Source organism: Sinocyclocheilus rhinocerous, unplaced genomic scaffold (assembly GCF_001515625.1).
Source record: "Sinocyclocheilus rhinocerous isolate Xijiao unplaced genomic scaffold, SAMN03320098_v1.1 scaffold588, whole genome shotgun sequence".
Lineage (NCBI taxonomy): Eukaryota > Metazoa > Chordata > Actinopteri > Cypriniformes > Cyprinidae > Sinocyclocheilus > Sinocyclocheilus rhinocerous.
The window spans coordinates 1,006,105-1,012,104 of record NW_015635063.1 but is presented as its reverse complement, the minus strand read 5'-3'; positions in this window follow the sequence as shown (position 1 = coordinate 1,012,104).

The window sequence follows — 6,000 nt, the reverse complement described above, 5'->3', positions numbered from 1 at the left end:
CATTATGGCACATATTGTGTCAAACCCTGTCGTTGTGATCATAAACAACTGGTTGGCCACCTACTTGTTCTTGAGGAGCAGCCATAGCCAATTTGTGTCTCTTGCCCTCACCTTAAACCTCTCTCACTTTGTGTCGAGTCACAGTCTAATTACGAGGGAAGTGTATTTCATTTCTATTTACAAACCACATTAATCTTTTTCATTAGCTCAAACTAGTCAAGCAGCTCGACTGGAAATATCAAACCAAAAAGGAATGAAACATGGCACGATTATGAATGCCGCGAGACCGTAGTGGTCTTTTCCGTACTGCTGCCATCATCCTCAACATTAGACAGGCCACAGTTAATCAGAACCCACTTTGATTTTTAATGGGAAGAAGAAGAAAGAAATGGGATGCGTTAAATGCCGTCTGTCATGGCAAAGCTTTTCCATCTGAGCAAAATCAGTGTTTATAAATATGGATTATTATCGAGGAGTTCACAATGTGCTTTCTGCCCTGGATGGTAAAGCTGAGAGGGTTGTGGACTGTGTGTGTGTGTGTGTGTGTGTGTGTGTGTATGTTTGTATATGTGTGTGGACACTCTCTCCACTCGTCTGGAGTCCCTTGGCTCCTCTGCGTTCTTCTCCATGAAATGATTTTGTAAATTCACAAGGCCCTGAGGCCACAGCGGCCCGGGTCTCTTTCAGAACTGGATAATTGACTCTTTTTCCTTGATAATTCATAGCTTGCATATGCCAGCTAATACATCAGCATGAGAGCCTGTGGCTGCTCTTGCATCACCCCTGAGACCCTCGAGGAGATCGAGACGAGACAACACACAGTGAGAAATGACCCTTTCTGGCTTTATGAATGAATTATGTCCACAAAACATCTTGATCAGCACATGGTGTCATCTTGTGTCTATGACATTACTAATTTGGTAGTTAAAACAAGGAGGAGATGGACGGAGGGGGAAATGAATCCACCAATCGGCTGGTAGAATATGATGTCTCTGGATTTTGTTGGTCTTTTAATACATTCATCAAAAGCTGCCATGTTCCTCCCCCAGTCTTTAATATTGCCCTTTTCAGGAATGCGATTAACATTATTGTGAGAAGAAAAGACATAATTTGTTACTTCAATAGGCATGTCAGATCCTCTAGTTCTCTTCATGGATTCATTTGTGTGCTCATTGAAAAACCATGTGATATAAAGTGGATTTTCATCCTTTTTTTTTTTTTTTGATGAATTATCTAAAAAAGAGAAAGAAACAAGGAGACAAAAATTTAACATAACATTTGTCTACAATTTGACTTTCTGTATGCAAATTCAGTTTGCATATTCTGCGATGTAATAAAATGGTTAATTCTGTAAAATTAGAAGTTATATTTGTGTTAAAATTTGTAAAAGCAGACAAACTCCACAGACTTTATCACACAGTACTATGAAATTTATAAATGCATTTAGTCATTTAGCAGATGCTTTTATCCAAAGGAATGAAATGGATCCCAGGTTTTACTCATTTGACTGAAACAATCTTACAGATGGTAATGTGTTTTGTTTCAAACTACACAAGTGTGTGCAGCATATGGTGCACCTTCTTATTCCATTATTTTTTTGTTGTGTGTAATGTCTGTGCCCAGGTGTTGGTTTTTGGGGAGATGTCTAAATGCAAAGAGGTCAGAGGATGCTGGGAATCAGACATTTGGGAATGTGGAGGCAAATGCATGAGTTTATGGCCTTGGCACTCTGCAGTAGCATCAGTGCTTTCACACAGAACTGACTAATCCATCCTTGAGGTATTTATTATTATTGTGAAACTTTGTTTTGAACATCTATTTTTTATATTTATGTAAAATGTTTGGTTTGGTTTGGTTTGGAACTGGCAGGTTTCATGTGTACATATGCAATCCATAGTGTAGTGCACCCTCTAATGGTTCTCCACAGAAAATTTAATGTATAATCACATGGTTCTGCTGCCCTCTGCTGGCATATACTCATACAGGATCATTGCACTATTGCATAGGCCTGTATTTTTCAGCCTTCATGTGATATTCAGTATACCTCGATATAAATGTTTTTACTCTGAAATGTTGTTTTTTTTCAGAGGGACTGTAATTGACTAAATACAAAATTTCAGTTTATTGTGTGAACAAAAGGTGTATACTTTAAGTGATAAGTGTGGGGAAAAAAGAAACATCAAGGTAAATGCACAGTGCATGTCACTTACAGTCAAACTGTACTTTTTAAATTATGCCTAAAATGTGAAAATATAATTGTGTATATTTAAGCTAAGGTTTTTTTTTTCCATTTAAATGCTTATTTCTAACACTGCTGTTAACTCCACACATAATTTGAGATGTGATGGATTTGCCACTGTAGTGAAAGTTTTATAACTTTCAGGAGGGGAAAGATTTAAAAAAATAATAATAATAAAAATAAATTCTTATGTGATGCACCATTGTTACTACACTAGTGAGATTAAAAGTGTTATTTTCTGTTTACCCAAATGACAACCAGATCTCTAATACATGCAGTCACATAAACTATCATAGAGTTCTCTCACTAACAAGTGTCTTCTTTCAAACATCTTTGTTTCCCTCAGCTCCTATCTTCAGACTTGACAAATCATCTATGTAAATCAGTCTGACACCAAAGTTACTCCCATTTGTTTGTCGTCAGTTTTAAATTATGCAGACTTGATTTAGGGACTCACTTATGTCTGGTCTGCTCTTCACATAATCATGATGGCATGCTCCCCTAGTTTTATAATGGGTCTGAACATAAGTGGTAAAGTTGCTTATGGCAGGAGAATGGCGAAGGATCACCTGTGGATCCTCAGGAAGAATGAACACATGGCACTGACTCATAAATGGTACAGTATGTCTGGTTTATTGAGATGATGTTACATTTACTTGTCCTCCAGGCTGTACGTTTCCTGATCAAATAAGTTGTCAATCTTTTTTTTTTCTGGGTCACAGATTGTATTTGGATTTTTTTTTTTTTTCCAGTTTGATGGTAATACAAAAGTAAGTGAATTTTCTTTTCCAATTTTCAGATGTGCACAGTGGTAGGACATCATTTCTTTTTATAAAAATGTTTCAAATTTATTTGCATTCTTTTCCAAATTACTCCTCTACTCTCTTTGACCTAGATTATTTTGCTATTAACGTTGAAGTTAACAATAATGGTGATCATATTATTGATGTCATAGAATTATTATATTACCATATATAAGTTTACAGTGCTGTGTAATGCTACATAACTTTATAGAGCTTGAAGAATTTCTGCATCATTAAAACAAACCCTCTGTATGTCCCATATGCTGATATATGAGATGAACCTGACTGATTTTTATTCAGGTGTTTCTGACTTCACCGTGTGTAAGAGGCTGTAAAGATGTCCAGAGATCCACGTGAGGATGATGATGGATGTGAGGCAAAGGTTATATGGTGCTTCAAGCAAAGGTTATATGGTGCTTCAAATTTGAAGCAGAAAAATAAAGTAAGATGCACTGTTCATATTTTTCTGATATAGAAAACAATGTACGCTAGGCGTGTATTGATAGTTTACACATTTATGCAGCTCTGCGTGAAGTCGAGTTCTTGGAGAACGTCCCTGAGAATGGTGTTATCCTGATTCTTTCCAGCTCTGTTCACTTTAAACCCTGTCGTCATCATTGGAATGAAACAGAATTTATGTTTCTGCTCAGATTCACATGTTTTATTGTTTTTTTACTGCCTGACATGCTTTGAACACCACATGCTCTGATGTTTGAGCTTCAGTTCATTGGTGTACAGTGCTGAGGTGTTTCCGCACAGCATGCTGACGTACATGGCATGTAGCTGTATATCACAACAGGTCAGGACGTTAACGATCCATGCTGGAGATTTTCCATGAATCCTTTAAGCATTTTTCAGACACGGCTGACACCTACAGTAATTATTTGAGTTAAAAGTTTTTACATACAAAGTCATTAAAGGGTTATTTTTGTCCATTTAAAATCATAAATGAACCTAATAGCTGATTTATTTAGTTGGTAAATGTCAGATATTGGATTCATAATAGGAATAATTCACCTCTTAGAAATCAAATTACCACTTCCACAAAACACTAGTTATGGGAAGGAATGAAACACGTGCACACACACACACACACACACACACACACACACACACAGACACACAGGAGATGCGTTCAGAGTCTTCAGAGTTTATTCAGGATTCACAAGCGAATATACACTCCTGGCATGTGAAACAATGATTGTTATGCTTCTCATAACCTTCAGTGGTACCTTAATCCACAATATTTACTAAAACAGTCTGCCGTACTTCTGCATGGCAGCTAAAAGCAGGCACTTTCACATTGCATGGGTGAGGGTCAATGAAAAAGCACACACATTTATGAAATCAATGGTAATTCACAAAATTCTTGACATTTAGTTACCCTGTTGAAAAAAAAACAGCATATGCCGGTTAGGTATGTTTTGAAGCATGGCAGCTGGTTTGAGCTTTTTTAAGCTGGTCCTTAGTTGGTCATGAGCTGGTTTAAGCTGGTCCTGAGTGGGTTATAAGCTGGTTATAAGTTAGTCCTGAGCAGGAGCTAGTTGCTTAGGACCAGCACAAGACCACCTTAAACAGAGCTCATAACTCTCCGGTTACTGATGTAACATCGGTTCCCTGAGATAAGGGAACAAGCGTTGCGTGAAAGGGGGGCCCTCTTAGGGCCCGCAGGACTATAGACAAGTCCCAAGACATCACAGTCTGAGGGCGAGGAGGATTCAGCCTCCGTGTACCCTTCAAGAACTTAATGGACTTAGGACCAGCACAAGACCATCTTCAACAGAGCTCATAACGTTGTGTTGTTACGTCATTACAAAAATGTAATGATCAGGTCGTTTCTGCCGATCGATTGGCCAGCTTAACCAGCTTCGCCCAAGGGGGAAGAGTGGTACATTAAACTGAAAGAACTCGCGCCTGTAAAGCAGGACGTCTAAGTTATAGAATCTGGCAAATATGGACAGCGATGACCAGCCGGCGGCCGCACAGATCTCACCAATAGAAATTACGCTGGACCACACCCAGGAGGAGGCCATCCCTCTTGTGGAATGGGCCCTCACACCTATAGGGCATTGCAAGCCTTCCGAGGCGTAAGCCAAGGCTATCGCATCAACAGTCCAGGGAGAAAGTCGCTGCTTTGTGGCCGGCAGTCCTTTATGGTGGCCTCCAAAGCAAACAAAAAGCTGCTCTGACTGTCTAAACAGGCTAGAGTGTTCTAGGTATACTCTCAGAGCCCTTACTAGACAGAGCATGTTCGGACACTGCTCACCATCTGTAACGGGGAGCACCAATAGGGAGATCACCTGAGCTCTGAATGGAGTTGAGAGCACTTTAGGAACATAACCATGTCTTGGTTTTAGAATGACTTTACAGTCATTAGGCCCAAACTCAAGACATGAGGCGCTGATTGACAGCGCTTGTAAGTCACCCACTCGCTTAACCAACGGCAACGATAAGGGACGCAAATCGTCCGAACTGAGCAGCTCGAAGGGGGGCCCTCTTAGGGCCCGCAGGACTATAGACAAGTCCCAAGACATCACAGTCTGAGGGCGAGGAGGATTCAGCCTCCGTGTACCCTTCAAGAACTTAATGGACTTAGGACCAGCACAAGACCATCTTCAACAGAGCTCATAACGTTGTGTTGTTACGTCATTACAAAAATGTAATGATCAGGTCGTTTCTGCCGATCGATTGGCCAGCTTCGAGAGAATGGTTTGCTGCGATAGCTGCCACATACACTTTGAGTGTGGAGGGGGCATGCCCCTTATCCAGCAGCTCTTGCAAAAAGGTTAGCACATGGGACACTTCACATGATATTGGGGTACAAACATCGTGCAGAACACCAGTTGAGGAAGACCGACCATTTTAGGCTGTAAAGTCGTCTTGTAGACGGCACTTTTGCCTCCAAAATGGTATTGCTTACTCGAGGGCACTTTAGGAACATAACCATGTCTTGGTTTT